Source organism: Heterocephalus glaber, unplaced genomic scaffold (assembly GCF_053883595.1).
Source record: "Heterocephalus glaber isolate CG9 unplaced genomic scaffold, H.glaber_assembly_v1.0 deba00001481, whole genome shotgun sequence".
NCBI lineage: Eukaryota > Metazoa > Chordata > Mammalia > Rodentia > Bathyergidae > Heterocephalus > Heterocephalus glaber.
In genome coordinates, this window is record NW_028258317.1 from 61103394 (window position 1) to 61121161 (window position 17768).

The 17768-nt window shown below is 40.2% G+C and overlaps 1 protein-coding gene and 1 pseudogene across 1 annotated transcript in view; one reads left to right on the plus strand and one right to left on the minus strand.

Annotated features, from left to right (window-relative positions):
* Gnaq (G protein subunit alpha q) overlaps window positions 1–17768 on the minus strand; it is a 328305-nt gene that overhangs the window by 266153 nt on the left and 44384 nt on the right. The gene's annotated exons all lie outside the window — the stretch shown is intronic.
* LOC106010876 (adiponectin receptor protein 1 pseudogene) lies at window positions 3223–4421 on the plus strand (annotated as a pseudogene).

Sequence of the window (17768 nt, forward strand, 5' to 3'; positions counted from 1 at the left end):
ATTTTGATGCCTCTTCCACAGCGCCTACCAGAAACTATCATTCCTCCCAGAAGTTTGGTTTTTTTAGTTCTTTTAAAAATTCCTTCTGCTTTTGAAAATTTGGCCTTTTATCTTCACAGGAAATCAGAACTGAAGGTCAACTATTTTTTTAGCCCTGCACACCTACCAGGAAGGAGGATATCTGACATGTGTTGCAGAGTGGGCAGCTGCCCCTGCTCCGTGTGCCAACAGCTCCAGTGATGTGACAGCAGCATCCCACACAGACAGCAAGACTCTCCTCCCCAGCTCTGATCTAAGCTGGCCACTCCACACCACCAGAGGCCTGTGTCCCCAGGCTACAGCTGTTGGAATGTTAATATCACCTGCACAGCTGGTAGGCTTCCACCATCCCTGTACCTGGAACCTGATGCTCTCCACTGAAATCTAGCTCCTCATCTTGTTGGCAGATCTCTGCTCTAGACCTCTCTGTGTTAAAGTGCCCTCTGCTCAGCCACTATGAGACCACGAAAAGAAACAAAGTACTGACTTACCGTTCTTCACAGATAAACACAATGCATAAACCATGAAGATAAGCCAAGGAAGCAGACATAAAAAGCCACGTGTGTGATTCCATTTACATGAAAAGTTACAGAACAGGCAAAACCGTGGCACAGAAAGATTAGTGGTTGTCGGGGTGGGGGGGTGAGGAGGAGGAAGGAATGGGAGTGACTTAATATGTAAGACTTTCTTATGGAGGCTATGGGAATATTTTGGAATTAGATAACGGTGATACTTACACAACTCTGAACATAGCAACCACTGAATTTTGTACTCTAAGGCTACATTTTACAATCTGATACTGAGTGGTTAGCCAGGTGTGGTGCTGCACAACTGTAGCTGTAACTACTAAGGAGGCTGAGGCAGGAGGATCATGAGTTGGAGACCTGCCTGGGCAACTCAGGGAGATCATCTCAAGAACAAAAGAGGGCCGGGGATTTAGCTCAGTGGCACTGTGCCTGCCTCGCAAGCGCAAGGTCCTGAGTTCAATCCCCTGTGCCTAAATAAACAAATACAAAAGAGGAGGTGGGGTGCTGGGTGATATAATGTAGCTCAATAATAGGGCACTTGCCTAGAATGTATGAGCCCCTAGGTTCAATCTCCAATAGCAAAGCAAAACAAAAAACACTGGAGTCAGACATGGTGGCACATGCCTGTAATCCCAGTACTTGAGAGGCTGAGGCAGGAGGATCCCGGTGAATTCAAGGCCAGCCTGAACTACATAGTGAGACCCTGTCTCAAAAAGAAAAAGCCTCACCAATTTATATACTTTTAAATGATAAATTTCATATTATGTAAATTATATCTCAATTTTACAAAAAGTTAAGAAACTGAAACTGGGAAGGCAAAAATAAAAATGCCAAGGATGTTGTTCATTTAGGACTACTTCAGATGAAATTAATCCCTAGGGGCTAAATGAACCACTAAACTCAAAAGGTGAATTATATGCCTGTCTTCTCTCCACAGGAATCAAAAACTAAAGATTTCCTCTAAGTGCTTTTCAATTTTTATATGAATGATAATAAATGTATCAAGATGCTGAAGCATTCATTTACCATATAGTTTCCTTCTCTTGAACTCCAAAGTCTATCTGGAACAACCTAATACAATAGCAAAGGAAAAAAGTAATTTAAATCAGGCTATTAGACCAAGCGGTGACATTTGCTGTATTTTAATGTACTTCCCAGACAGTATCTCAAATGCTTTCCATTTCCCAATCAACAACACTGCTCTGCTCTAATAGGTCTGGCCATCAGATGTAATTGGCCTCCAATTACATTTCCTCCCAAATTAATCTTCATCGGTGTACCAAACAAAAGGATGACAATGCTGTTTGCCAAGGCAGAAATACTAATATGCAGGGCCTCTTTGAGAAAACACAGGGCGAGTACCAGAGCCAGCAAGCCTAGGTGAGCGATCTCTAAGTGTGGGGTTTTCATGAGAATCCTCTCCTGGGAACAGGCTGATTCCACCTGGGAAGGTGACGCCAACCAGCAAATGCAGCTACTGTCACGGTCAGTGCTCTTCTCCCCAGCCACTCATGATCACAGAGCACAAGTGCTTACTCCAAATGAAAGTATTTTCTAAGCATCATGGAAGAACTGCACTTTCTCCCAGAAGAAATTAAAAGTACACTCTTTGAGGATCCCCTTTGTCTGCACACGACCCCTGGTCTGTTATTTCTAAATGTCACAGAGGAGACACAGTAACCCCTTCTGACTGTGACCAAGCAGCCCATTCCGTTTTCTTCAGCCCTCCAATGCTCCCTTTGGCCTTGCCACCTGCAGGTGGGAAAAACAACTGCGGCTCTTGTAATGATTTCACATTCCTGTGACTCCCTATAATTTCCTAACACACCCGAATTACTATCCAGGGCCCTAAGGCAGCAATTTAAGAATTTCTGCTGGACTGAAAGTTAACGCAATCATCCAAGTTTCCAATTTAAATTCAGGAACTAGCTTGTTTACTGCCCAAAATCTTGCCTCCTATACAATTACTCTGATGCACCCAGTGACTTGCCAGTGATGCTGAAGAATAAAATTAAGGCCAAACACAAACAGAAAAAGTCGTAAAATACAGACATTCATGAGACAATAAATGAGACATACAATCCATTATTCAGTACAGAAGAAAAATGAAGAACACATCTACTAATATGTAATAGAGATTATACTAATATACTACATATAATATTTCATGTTTATTAGTATATACTATGAGTTGTACTAATATACTAAGTTTTAAATAGCACAGAGAAAAATAGTTTTCAGTAGTTTTGGCAGTCCTGGAAAACATCCTCGGAACTTTCTAGGCCACATCAACAGTCTGACGCTATGGATTACCCAGGAACTCCTAAGAGAGTTCTTTAAACATGTGCAAGTGTCCCGTCCACGTCTTTATCAGGCATGTGTTGAGCACCTACTTACTCTAAGGCAAAATACACAGCATTTTCGGTCTTCAGCATGTATTCCATAAATGAGGAGAAGCAGTACTTGTTTCTCTCACAGTTAAGTTCTTCATGGGGAACTTCATGAGCTAGTTTGAATTTTGTTATTAAGACCAAATGTCCCGGAGACGCCAGGGAGGTGACGGGCCGCGGAGGTGACGCAGGCGGTCGCACACCCCTTCTGGCCGCCACCGCCGCGGGATGTAGCACAGCACCGCCTGCCCGCCCAGCCTGTCTCCCATCACAGGGAGATCTCTGCCCCTTGGGGCTGAGAGACCCCAACCTTCCCCCAAGCTGAAGCTGCAAGGTACTGAGGTACCAGCCAGATGTCTTCCCACAAAGGATCGGTGGCAGCACAGGACACTGGGACTCCTGCCAATAACAGGGAAACTGACACAGTGGAACTGGCTGAACTGGGACCTCTGCTACAAGAGAAAGCCAAGCAGGTAATCGCCAACCCAACCAAAGCTGAAGATGAGCCAACATGCCCAGTGCCCCAGGAAGAGGAAGAGGAGGTGTGGGTGCTGCCACTGCCCCCTGCAGGCCCACCATGCTATGGAGAAGATGGAAGAGTCGCGTATAAGGTCTGGGAGAGGCGTTGGAGAGGCATCCCGTATGATGTGCTCCCTGACTGGCTGAAGGACAATGATGACCTGTCACATGGCCACCGGCCACCCATGCCTTCCTTCCGGGCTTGCTTCAAGAGCATCTTCTGCATCCATACAGAAACTGGCAACATCTGGACCCATCTACTTGGTTTTGTGCTCTTTCTCTTTTTGGGAATCCTGACCATGCTCCAACCAAATATGTACTTCATGGCCCCTCTACAGGAGAAGGTGGTTTTTGGGATGTTCTTTTTGGGTGCAGTGCTCTGCCTCAGCTTCTCCTGGCTCTTTCACACCGTCTATTGTCATTCAGAGAAAGTCTCTCAGACTTTTTCCAAACTGGACTATTCAGGGATTGCTCTATTGACTATGGGGAGGCTTTGTCCCCTGGCTCTATTATTCCTTCTACTGCTCCGCACAGCCTCAGCTCATCTACCTGTCCACTGTCTGTGTCCTGGGCATTTCTGCCAGCACTGTAGCACAGTGGGACCGGTTTGCCACTCCTAAGCACCGGCAGACAGGTGCAGGTATGCTCCTGGGACTTGGCTTGAGTGGTGTTATGCCCACTATGCACTTTACAATCGCTGAGGGCTCTGTCAAGGCCACCAGTGGGCCAGATGGGCTGGTTCTTTCTTGTGGCTGTGACGTACATCACCGGCGCTGGCCTTTATGCTGTTCGTATTCCTGAGCGCTTCTTTCCTGGAAAATTTGACATATGGTTCCAGTCTCATCAGATTTTGCACGTCCCGGTGGTTGCAGTAGCCTTTGTGTACTTCTACAGGGTCTCCAACCTGCAGGAATTCCGTTACAGCCTAGAGGGCAGCTGTACTTAGGACTCCCTGGCTCTGAGCCTTCCCACTCCCATGGTGGAGGAGCAACTCCCCAAGTGCTTTTAAACACAACTTCTTTGCTGAAGTGAGAGGAAGACTCTGAGTTGTCTGTTTCTAGAAGAAACCTCTTAGAGAATTCAGTACCAATCAAGCATCAGCTCACTGACAGCCACTGGGCAACAGACTTTCCACTTCCATTCCCCAGCTGGGGAGGGTGCAGAGGGCCAACCTAGTCACTCCCTACCCCACAGTCACCCTCCTCGGCAAAGCAGCTACTTACTGGTCCCTCCAGAGACAGTACTTCAAAGCTCCAGTTGAGATTTTATCCCCTGCTCCAACCATTTTAGGAAAAATTATTACCTGGGACACTTCAGAATTTTTTTTTTTTCTGAAAGAAAAATGTCCCTCCCTTGCCCCCGTCCTTACTTTATAACCAGGCTTATAAGAGGCCATCCATTTTTGTAGCACACTTTTCAAAAACAATTATAACCTGCTCCCATCTTTGTAGGGCCTAGATCTGCTTTACACAGCAGGTATAATAAAGCCACCAACTTTTACATAGCCCGGCTAATCATGGAAGTGTGTCCAGGCTTCAGATAACTGGAGTTTTAATTTTTTTTCCCTTGGCAGAGTAATATAAAATTAAAATGGGGAAAGATATTTAATATTTAATACTAAGCTTTAAAAAGAAACCTGCTATCATTGCTATGTATCTTGACGCAAAGACTGATAATAATAAAAGAAAGTAGGTGGGGGCCGGGGATTTAGCTCAGTGGTTCCGCCACCTGCTTTGCAAGTGCAAGGACCCGAGTTCGATCCCTGGTACCAGAAAAAAAGAAAGTATAGAAGAAGAAAAAAAAAGACCAAATGGACCAAACCCCTCACATGTCTACTCTACTCTAACCTGTCCTCAGTGATATACTGCCAGCTGATCAGCTCTGCCCTATAGACAAGCTTCCTTCCCCAGTCTAACTCACTGTTATCAAAAGGCCAATAAGAGAAGCACTTAAGAGCCTGTCCAAGCAAGTACAGTAGTGTCAGTTACAGTTAATGAATGGATAAAGAAAATGTGGTGTTTACACACAATGGAGTACTATTCTGCCATAAAGAAAGATAAACTTGAGTCTCTTGTACGAAAATGGATGCACCTTGAGACCATAATATTAAGTGAGATAAACTGGACACACAAGCTTAAATACTGCATGCTTTTTCTTTTATGAGAAACCCAAAATATAAATAAATTAAAGAGCAAAATAGCCAGGCATGGTGGCACATGCCTGTAATCCCAGCACTCAGAGGCTGAGGCAGGAGGATTGCTGCAAGTTCAAGGCCAGCATGGGCTACATAGCTCAAGGATAGCCTGAACTACAGACCAAGACCTAGTCTCAAAACACAAAAACAAACAAAGAGCAAAATAAAAGATAATAAGAAGTAGGAGGATAGATCTTTCTCAAATGGGAAGGTGATGAAGAGATAGAGGGAGGTAGGGGGAAAGTGGATGAAAAAAGAATTAAGATGTGTTATCTATGCATACCAGCTCCACACAAGGAATGTCAACATTATGTACTGCAAACATGAATAATTAAAATAAAAAACTTTAAAACTCAGGATGATGGCAGGTCCCATTTTGTTGCAACACACTTGAAATACACCTTTAAAAACACATAATGCACCTGGCTGGGAGATTATATCCATACAGAGAAAAAAATAAAGATAAAGGGGAGGAGCCTTCTTGTTCTGGATGGTCCACTTTCAGATTTATCCAAACCCTATGATGAATGCATTCCTTAGTGACTACTCCCACTCCCAAAAGAGAGTTAAAAACAGGTGATCAACAATTCATTTTTAAATTTTGGACCTAGCACGTTTGCCCCATTTCTTGAACAAGCAAGGTTTTCATAGCTATCTAAATCTAGAGGATACAAGTTTATTAAAATGTGCTGGCATAAAATTTTACAAAAAGACCTGCATCCATGAATTTTCCAATTTCAGTGATTCCATGTTTGTTAAAAAGAACTTTCTACAAGGATATACATGATCTTTATCTGGTCTTTATCTGTGCTTTTTTTCAGTACTGGGGTTCAAACTCAGGGGTACTCTACCACTGAGCTGCACCCGAGCTTCCCTTTATTTTGGGACAGGGTCTCCCTTCAGTCCTCCAGACAGGACTTAAACTTGTGGTCCTCCTGCCTGAGCCACATAAAGTACTAGGATTACAGGTGTTTACCACCATACCCAGCTTTTTGCCTGTGCTCTTAAGTGGCTAGCCACATGTGCCTATTGAGCATTTAAAATACAGCACAATTTTAAATTTTAATTTTTAATTTAATTTTATTTTATTTTCATTAAGTGTGACTGTTACATGTGGCTAGTGGCTACAACATTTGCAAGTTTAGCCAGACAGGGATTCTGAAACAGAGGAAGTACTATGGAGACAAACAGATCAAATTCCAGCTCCACCACTATTACCTACTGACCTGTAGACTTCAAATAAGCCATTTAAATGCTCTCCCATTTCCCCAAGTGTAAAATAACTTGTTACTGGGGAAACAAAACTAAATATAGTAAAGTGAGCAGAGCCTCTTTTCAATCCATATTAGTTCCCCTGCTATCAATGGTGACTTCAGTTAGAAGATAAAATGACACCTTCCCAATTGATGGACTGAAAACAACCAGCCAACCAAAGCCTAGAGAGGTAAACAGCAAATTACAAATGGTGATTTGTTTCTGGGAAGGGGGTTGGAAATTTCCAACTCCACTCAGGAGGCTGAGGCAGGAGGATAGAGGCCAAGGTGAGTTCAAGGTTGGCTGGGCTAGAGTGAGCTCAAGGCCACCCTGAACTGTATAGTGAAACCCTGTCTCAAAGCAGAGAAGGTTTAAAAAAAAAAAGAGGAAAAAAATCTCCACCTCCATTTTATATACATTTGTACTCCTTGAACTTTTTTCATATATAACAATTTTTATTTTAAAAAACCAATTAATTTTAAGTGTTGCCCCAAAGTTTTGGCTATTCCTTTTGGTATTCCCAAGGCAGGCATGGCGCCAAGACAGCATAACACATGCCTGCCCTCAGCCATTCGGCAAGCCAAAGGGACAGGAGTGTGGAAATGGTGCCCAGAGAGAAGCCTGAGCCTGCACGCAGATGCTCTCAATGCCAAGGCACTTGAGTGCAAGGGGGAACACCTCAGGGAACCAGCCCTACTGTAGGCACAAGTGAGATTATCATCAGGTTATTTTCATTACAAAATAATGACAGTGATTGTTAAAGGTAAATGATAACCTCACACTCTGTACAGTAAATACTTTGGGAAGGTAATCTGACAAAATGTGTACTTAAAAATATTCATTGCCTTTAGATTCTGTAATTATACTTTGAAGACTTTGCCACAAGAGGGAGAAAAACAGACAATTAAGCAAAGATGTCTATATAGGAATGATTACTCAACATTTCACGTAGGAAAGCAGACTGGAAACAACTGAAATACTATTCACCGATAAGAGACCTGGCTAAATAATTACATATTTACATAATGAAATACTATACAACCCATGAAAATGAAGTATACTATTATCGATATAGAAAGATGCTTGAAATGTTGTAAAATAACACATATGATACAATATTTGTTAAAACAACACATGTACTTCACATATATGAGTTTATGCATAGGAAAAATGTTTAGAAAAACTTAAAATGTTCATGAGTACTTTTCACCTGAGAGCGAATCAGGTAATTTTTCTCCTTACTGGTCCTCTGTCATATCCTAAATTTTTTTCCTGTATTACTTGTACAGTATTAAACAATAAGAAGGAAGGGATAACTAAAAGACTACCACTAATGTCAGTTTTATAGGTAAGTTCTGCTAAAATGTAGCAGGTAATTTCTACATGATTTAATACTCTTTCATAGAACAGGGAAAAAACCCACATTTTAAAATTTATTATCCAGGTAGTATAACAGAAAATATCCAAAAAGTCTAATTCATGAATATATAACAAAACCATAAAATGCAGCAAATTAATTTAGTAATGTATTATTAGAATAAAAATTAGTCCAGTAATTCAAGAAAATTAGACTATGCAGAAAAATGTCATTACCTAAGAAAATATACACATATTGACACTATTCATGATTTTAATACAGAACAACTCTAGTAAATCAGGAATAAAAGTAAGTACATTTAATGTGATTTTTAAAAAATTTTTTATCAAACTTCTCCTATCCCATCCATGTGCACAGCTTTAGAGCTAATGAAGTCCAGAGTGGTCTACATTTATGAGCTTCTATCCCCAGGTAAAACACTAAAAGTATTCCCATAAAAATCAGGACTAAAATAAGAATATCTGGGCCGGGGATTTAGCTCAATGGTTTCGCCACCTGCTGCGCAAGCGCAAGGACCCGAGTTCAATCCCCGGTACCAAAAAAAAAAAAAAAAAAAAGAGAATATCTACTACAGCAATTACCACTGAACATTTTACTAAAGTTTCAGTCAAGACAATAAGGTAAGAATCATAAGGAAGAGACAAATACTATAAAAATTGACTACTACTACTATTTGGGGATATTTTTCCTTAAAGATGACAAGAAAAACTGAAAAAACTTATACAATTAAGAAAGTTAAGAACCATTCTACAAACATGTGTCAAGTATGTACCACAGTAAATCCTAATAAAAATAAAGACCCAAAATGTACTTTATATTCTAATAGAGAATTTAGTAATGTTTCTTACATTCTTTTCCCCCCATATTCATGAACACAACAAATACAGGCAATATCAATTCTTATTTTCAGGCAATTGAGTAAATGGGCTTGATAAGCACACTTATAAATCCACTAAAATCAACAGCTTTTCTATAATCAGCAAACACCAGTTACAAGATATAATTTAAGAACAGTCTATTCACTACAGCAATCAAAAATAAAGTCTAAAATACCCAGAAATAAATTTAACAGGAAATGTGTAGGACCTATATAAATAAAAGTACAAAAATTCACTTACTGAGGTAAAAAAAGAGAAGGCGTTTTGAAAAGAAGAAAAAAAAGCAAGGCATACCACATTCCTGGACTGTAATAGTGTAAATTTTCCCAAAATCAATCTATATATTTAACACAATCACATTCAAAATACCAATGGGCTTTTTTAAAAAGAAACTGACAAAACGATTCTAAATTTTATCTGAAAAGTAAATGTGAGAACAGCCAAGAATTTTAAAAAGAAAATATGAAATGTGCTGCTTCTGAAGAGTTGTGATTATCACCTACCTAATTTCCAGACACAAGTAGGCAGAGACCTGGCTCTGCTACAAGGTGCAACTCTGTCTGTCCTCTGTGCAGCCCTACAGGCTAGGGCAAGTCTTCATCTCTGCCAACCACTCACTTCAGAAAGACTCCCCCCAAAAGGAGTTCACATGTGTTTGAGAACTTGTTGCCAGCATACAGAGCAGAATCATTAGGAAAGGCTCAAAACCACACTGACATTCAAGTCCATTCTGTGGTGGGACTGGCGTGGAGGGGATGGGAGAACAGCACAGTGAATGCATTTTCTGGGTTTCCATGCTCAGTATTACAGATTCTCAAAAAACAAAAAAATTCAACACCTGATGAAAGGCCTTAACGAACTATCATAACATAATGTGGATGGCAAACAGAATACAGAGGGTCATCAAAAAGATCATACACCTTGGGCCAGGGATGTAGCTCAGTGGTTTCCCCACCAGCTACGCAAGCACAAGGACCCGAGTTCAATCCCCGGTACCAAAAAAAAAGATCATACACCCTGACCAGGTCAGATTTATCTGAGGGATGCAAGGATGGTTCAACATATGTAAATCAATAAATGTAATATACTGTATTAACAGAGCCAAGGTCAAAAACCATATGATCATCTCAATAGATGCAGAAAAGGCATTTGACAAAATCCAACACCCATTCATGATAAAAACTACAGGAAATTGGAATAGAAGGTCTTTATATCTCAACCTGATTAAGGCTATCTATGAAAAGTCAACAGCCAACATCATACTAAGTGGTCAAAATCTGAAAACTTTCATGCTAAAATCAGGAACAGGACAAGGATGCCCACTATCACCACTCCTGTTCAATATAGTTCTGAAAACATTAGCCACAGCAATTAGAAAAGAGAAAGAAATAAAAGGAATAAAGATGGGAAAGGAAGAAGTTAAACTGTCACTATTTGCTGACAATATGATTCTTTAATCAGAAGACCCGAAAAACTCAGCAAAAAGACTTCTAGACTTAATTGACAGATTCAGTAGAGTAGCTGGATACAAGGTCAACACTCAAAAAACAATAGCCTTCTTGAACGCAAATTTCAGACTCACGGAGAGAGAAATTAGGGAAACAATTCCTTTCACAATAGATAGAGTCCAAAACAATGAAATATCTAGGAATCAGTCTAACAAAGGAAGCAAAAGACCTCTACACAGAAAACTACAGCACTCTGAAAAAAAGAGATCAAAGAGGATATAAGAAAATGGAAAGACATCCCTTGTTCCTGGGTAGGAAGAACCAATATAGTGAAAATGGCCATACTTCCAAAACTACTATATAGATTTAATCCAATGCTGATTGAAATCCCAATAATATATTTCACAGAACTAGAGAAAACAATCCAAAAATTCATTTGGAACAAGAAGAGACTTAGAATAGCAAAAGCAATTCTACCCAACAGACATGGCTGAGGGTATCACAATCCCCAACTTGAAACTATACTACAAAGCTACTGTGATAAAAACAGCATGGTACTGGCAAAAAACAGACCTGAGGATCAGTGGAATAGATCAGAAGATGCAAAAACAACTCCAGACATACTCAGCCACCTCATCTTTGACAAAAGAGCCAACCACCCTCATTGGAGGAAAGCTAGCCTATTTAATAAATGGTGTTGGAAAAACTGGATTTCAACCTGCCAAAGATTAAAACCAGACTCATAACTATCACCATGCACTAAACTAAGATCAAAGTGGATTAAAGATCTAAATATTAAGATGGAAACACTAAACTTGCTGGAAGATAAGTTAGGTAGAACTCTAGAAGACATTGGCATAGGAAAAGACTTTATGAACAAAACCTCAGTAGCACGAGAACTACACAAAGAATCAACAACTGGGATCTCATCTTATTAAAAAGCTTCTCCACTGCAAGAGAAACCACAAACAGAGCTAAGAGACAACCTACAATGTGGGAAAAAAATTTTAGCAGCTGTACCTCAGACATTGGACTGAAAAATATATAAAGAACTGAAAAAAATCAGACCTTCCCAAATTTAACCCAATTCAAAAATGGGCATGTGAAATGAACAGACATTTCTCAGACAAAGTAAAAGCAGCAAATAAACATATGAAAAAATGTTCAACATCACTCGTCATTCGAGAGATGCAGATGAAAACAACACTGAGATTACACCTCACCCCACAAAGAATGGCTGCTATCAAGAAATCAACCAATAAATGCTGGCGGGGGTGTGGAGAGAAAGGAACCTTTCCCCATTGTTGGTGGGAGTGCAGACTGGTGCAACCCCTGTGGAAATCAGTATGGAGATACGTCAAAGAACTAGGACTAGAGGTCCCATTTGACCCAGCTATTCCCCTGCTGGGTATCTTCCCAAAAGAATTAAAAGAATCATACCTCAGCAATATATGTGCACCCATGTTTATAGCGGCACAGTTTGTAATAGCTAAAGTTTGGAAACAGCCCAAGCGTCCATCAACTGGAAACTGGATAAAGAAGATGTGGTTTTTTAATAAAATGGAGTACTACTCAGACATAAAGAACTAGAAACTAGAGACATTTATAGCTAAATGGATACATATTGAGGCCATACTCTTAAGTGAAATAAATAGGACACACGTGTAAATACTGAATAGTTTCTCTAGTGTGAGAAACTGAAAGTGTAAATAAGGATTAAAATGATTAAAACAAATAATTGATAATTTGAAATAGGAAGAAAAGGTCCAAAAGGGTAGGGGAAGTGGGAGGGGAAGGGGAAAGGAAAGAAGGGAAAGGAAAAATTATGAGAAAAGGAAAAAATGAAAGCAAAGCCTTTGTAAATAGGGAAGGGTGGAAGGGGTGAAGGGAACACAGGGAATGGGGAAAAAATAAGAACCAAGATACATCATGCACAGGTACAGGCACCCAATGAGAAATGTAAACATATTGTATACCTAAAATGTACCAATAAAAGAATTTAAGCAAAAAAAAAAGATAATGTGGAAAATTTAATTTTCTCATATGATAAATATTACTCTTTTGGATTCCCATGAAAACCTAAAACTAATATGTTTAGTAGTCACAGTTGTATCTCCCTTAATTTTTAACATTTTAGATTGCAACTCATTTGCTCAACCAGTACTTCCCAGGTGGATAAAAATCCCACATGCACGAAGAATGAGAGGTTACCAACTATATTAGTCATCTTTCCTGCTGCCAGGACAAAATACCTGCACCTACAACTTCTAGAAGGAGAGGTTTATTTTAGCTCACTATTTGAGAGGCTTCAATCCATGGTAGCTGGCTCCAAGGCAAAAACATCATGGTAGAAGAGCATGGTAGAGCAAAGTTGCTACCTGATGGTGGCCTGGAAACAGCTCATAGAAAAAGCACTAGCGAGAGATATACTACCATGTCCCCAAAGACCTACATCCCACATTTTCCAATTGAGCCCTAACTCCTAACAGCACATTCAGCTAGGAACACTGGTGGATTAATTCACTGTTGAATATGCACTCATGAGCACAACTCTCCCATGATCCAATCACCTCTCCACAAATTCTTAATCCATACAACTTCACTGACAGACCCAAATAAGCTTTAAGACTGAGGCACTTACCATCCATGTGACTTGCAGCTAGCTAAGCCTAAGCTTTTAATTTCCATGTCCAAAACAAGGACCATCCCAATACCTCCCCCCTCAACCATTTCCACAGCCATGGGAGCTAATGAGGCCCAGATGTTTTAAAGTTGTACACAGTCAGCTCATATTCTGTTCTCAAACAGCAAGTCATGTGCCCTACGCCTGACCAGACAACCATCTTTAACATTTTATATTGATTGTTCCAAAGGAGATGGGTAATAAAAACCAACACATGCTATGTTTACTATGTGCCAGACACTATCCCGAAGACTTTAAAGATTTTTACTCATGTAATATTTATAGCACTCCTTCATGACACAGACAACAGTATGATCATACTCAATTGTGAAGATGACAAGACCATGGCACAGAGGGCCCACATAACTTCTTAAAAGGCCAAAGGGGCCACTAATGGAGCTCAGGAGCTCTGTTCTGAGGTTTGCACTTTCAATTAGGGTACAAGGCTGCCTAGAACATCTGCTTACACAGATCTCCATTTCTGTACACCTCAGGCCTGCCAAGAGAACTCTGATGATAAAATATGCATATGATAGCCCACCAAAATTACGCATGGTAAAGTTTAATACAAAGTACAAAACACAGCTAATTTTTCTACTTAACAATTATGATTATTACAAAAATACTTACGTAAATCTTCATTGTACTTTGTTGCACATCTTAATATTCTTGTGCAGTGGTTGGAATTATTAAAACTATAAAAATCTAGGCTTCCTGTGGTAGCACAAGCCTATAATCCTAGCATTTAGGAGGCAGGAGGACTGCCACCATTTGAGGCCAGCCTTGGTTTCTTTTTCTCTTTTTTCATATGGGGATCTAACTTGAGACCTTGCACTTGCGAGGCAGGCGGCGGAACCACTAAGCTAAATCCTGGCTCTGAGGCCAGCCTTGGATACATAGTGAGTTTGAGACCAGCTTGAACTACATAGCAAGACTCTGTCTCAAAAACAACAACAACAACAACAACAACAGCAACAAAAATCTAGCCCAAGATAAAAAGGACCATCATCTGTGAAGTCTTAGTTCAGTGTTAGCCCACTGTCATAACCTCAATCCAAATCACCACAGCCTTGCTCAGATGGCCCTAGTGCTCCTGACTTGTATATTTAACCAGTTAACCAAAATACAAGTTCCCTGCAGGGGCTATCTCTGCAAAATACTTTGTACAGAACTGGGGATTTAGCTCAGTGGTTCCGCCACCTGCCTCGAAAGTCCAACGTCCCAAGTTCAATCCCTGGTACCAAAAAAAAAAAGAGAAAGAAACTTTATACATAGGTAACTCAAGCATTTTTGATGACCAAATATTAAGTGGAATAAAATTTTGGATTGTATCAAATAAAGAAAAATATTTAAATGATATAAATAAATCCTGAATAGTAATATTTAAATCATTTTGACAGTTAAATTCCTACTGCTAGAAATTTACCTAATTCACATGGCCAAACTTATGGAATGCTTACGGTACTAAAAACTGCAATGAATGCTTTATTCCAATTAAATCAGTTAATCCTCATAACCATCCTCTGAGTGGTCAGTAAATAATCATTCCTGTTTTATATACGAGTGAACTGAGGTTTAGAAAAATAAAGCAACATACCCACAGTTCAACCCCTAGTCAGTGATGGTGCAAGGATTCAAACCTAGCCCCTCTTCTCTTAACCACTCTCTCCCTACTTACTCCACCCACCTATGCCTCGAATTCCCTACCACCTCAAATTAAACTGCCAAAAGGCTGTTTCCTGCAGCTCAGCACTTCCCACCATCTCATTTACTAAACTCTTTTTTTTCATTATCAGCCTTTTAATGGGGGCAACAAAAAGAACAATTCTATAAAACTTGCACCATAGTGTTTTTGTTCCTCATGATTCAATGTGTTCTTCTGAAGACCCTTCTGAGGAGTCTTTCTGATCAATGAGTGACATCAGGAAAAGCTATGGCTCTGTGAGACAGTGTTTTAAGGACACTACACATTGTATGATTGGTAAAATTTCCGTTATGCAAGTTGCGAGAGCGCTCAATGCCCCATTTGAGGTGCACTGAAATGTTTACATCACTTCGATAAAATGGATATTGTGTATCATTTCATTCTAATTCCATTTATTCTCCTAGAGTTGTTTGGCTCTCTTTTTTTCACCTACTTCTCATTCACATCTTAAATGCTTTGGAGACAAGATGAAACATAAAGTACCTAGTAAAAGCTCAGTTCATTTTCAATGATCAAAGCAGAACAACTAAGAGTCAGGGGCTAGAAGTCCTAACAAAAGGTTAAAAAGTTACTTTCTCGAACAGAACCATGGTAACAAATGGAAAATAAGCCACGAAGCAGGCTTATTTCTAAATTCTGTATAGTAATTCAAACATTTTTCTTGAGTACTTAAAATCCAAAAGATTTCACATAAAAACCAGACTCTTTATTCTTCCAGAAAAACTGGAAGCTCTAGCAGTTCTAAAACTCCATACATGGCAACAACAGCTTCAATGAGCCATGAGATTTGAGTTGGCATGAGGCCCACTCAGTGCTACTGGATTAAGGTCACTCACCTGAAACCCAGAGGCATTTGACTTTGTAAGACCTGGACTAAATCAATTTCTGATAGAGAAATCTGCAGCTGTGGTTAAACAGGATATTACAGCTGCTGGGGGTTTCTCAGAGTACCCCCTTTCACCCTCTTTTATCTCAAAAGATGAGATTATTTAAAATTTCAGCCACAAAGAGGCCAAAAAATGACATATGAGATAAAAGTAGCCATTTATAAAACTTTCTAAACCATGGTGCCTCCTTGAGCTGTTGGCACTACCTCCAAGTTAGCTCTTTCCCACCCTAAGCACACTGCTGCCCAGCACTCTCCACAACCACACAGACTAAAGCTAAAGGCAAAATGACCCAATGAAGGCTTCATTCTCCAAGGGCTCATAACCTACCATGACTCTCTTCCTTGATCACCCACCTGGAGGCGGCAAGAACACAACTATCTAAGGTTCCCAAAGTCAAAACAAAAGCAAGTCCCTTCTTGGAAAACAACTGCTGCCGCCATTGTTTAACCCACAAGCACTTAGTGTTCACCCAGAAATGTTAAACTTTCCCCTTTCAGGAAGTTCCTGGGAGGAAGTCAGCACCCTGAAGCTCTGCTGCTCCTCAGATCTGAGAAACAAAGGCTGTACCCGCATTCACTCTCCAAAATGACTACAGCATCCCCAGGAGGAAGTAGGGTCCTGAGGAACCAGGAGTTCTAGCTGGGGTACTGGTCTGGGCAGGCTCTGGCAAGGAGAAAAGCCCTTTCACTTTCCATGTTTGAAGGAGGGTCGTGGGTGTTTCTGTTTTTAATTTCTTATAGCTAAAGACTTGTGTCACATTTCGATCAGGATCTAACTATGAAACCAGCTGAATTTTTTTCATCACCCTACCCCAACTAACCACATCCCCACTGTTTGAAAACTAGACCCCTCCACTACTAATGGCAATAGCATTGCCTGGTGGCCTAAAAACAGCTAAGATGTAATGGGCTGGTCAAAGATTATTCCTGACACCATACATCTACAATTGCTGAAATATTTTTTTCCTAATTATGTTAAAAATAGTGCATGTGCAATTAAGTTTTCTCAAACAGAACCATGGTAATAAACAAAAACTAAGTACCTCTTGGTCCTTGCTTCCCATTTCCACTTCCTTCCATTATTACTGGTTTTGCTGTCTTTCAGTGAGTTTATCAAGCTTAGCAATGTCCTTATTATCACTTCTTGATTTGTTGATCTCTGACAGTACCTGTTGATTTACTGCCTCTCCATATCTAACTCATTCACACTTACTTTACCTTTAACTCACCCTCGATTTTGCTATTTTAAATTCTCCAACTGGTTAGCTGGCCCCACCCCCCTACCGAGGATGGAACTAAGGACCTTGCGCTTGCTTGGGAGGCAGGCATGGCACCACTGAGCTAAATCCCCGCCCTTGATTAGCTGTTTCTTGTGTCAGCATTATACAGTATTTCTCAGCCCACTGTGTAAGAGAAGAAAATCAGCATCCCAACATGTCTTTCTGGTGGCTTTTACCTCTTTCTTCTGATGCTCTGCCACAGACTTCTGTTCCCTCTCCAAAACTCTCCACACTGCTAGGTTTTAAAACTTTGTTTGAGTGACTATTTTTTCTGCAGTTATTAACTATGTCTTCCTTATCCTGTGCCATAACCAGTAAACTATTTAGCTACATCTGTAACACTATGATTATGTAAATAAAAACATTACTTCTTAGGGTACCAGCAGCAATGCTCAACTCTTGGACAAGGAAATACAGCTCAAGGCCAGAGTAAAATGAGTTCTCTTTTCTTCCACTCTTACTAAATGCTCACTATTATATCAACTTTAGGTCGCTTTATTTTCATGTAAAAAAATGAAACAACTATTTGATATCTACCTGTTCTAGATGGAATTTGTATGTATGTGCTTTTTTGTTTGTTTTTA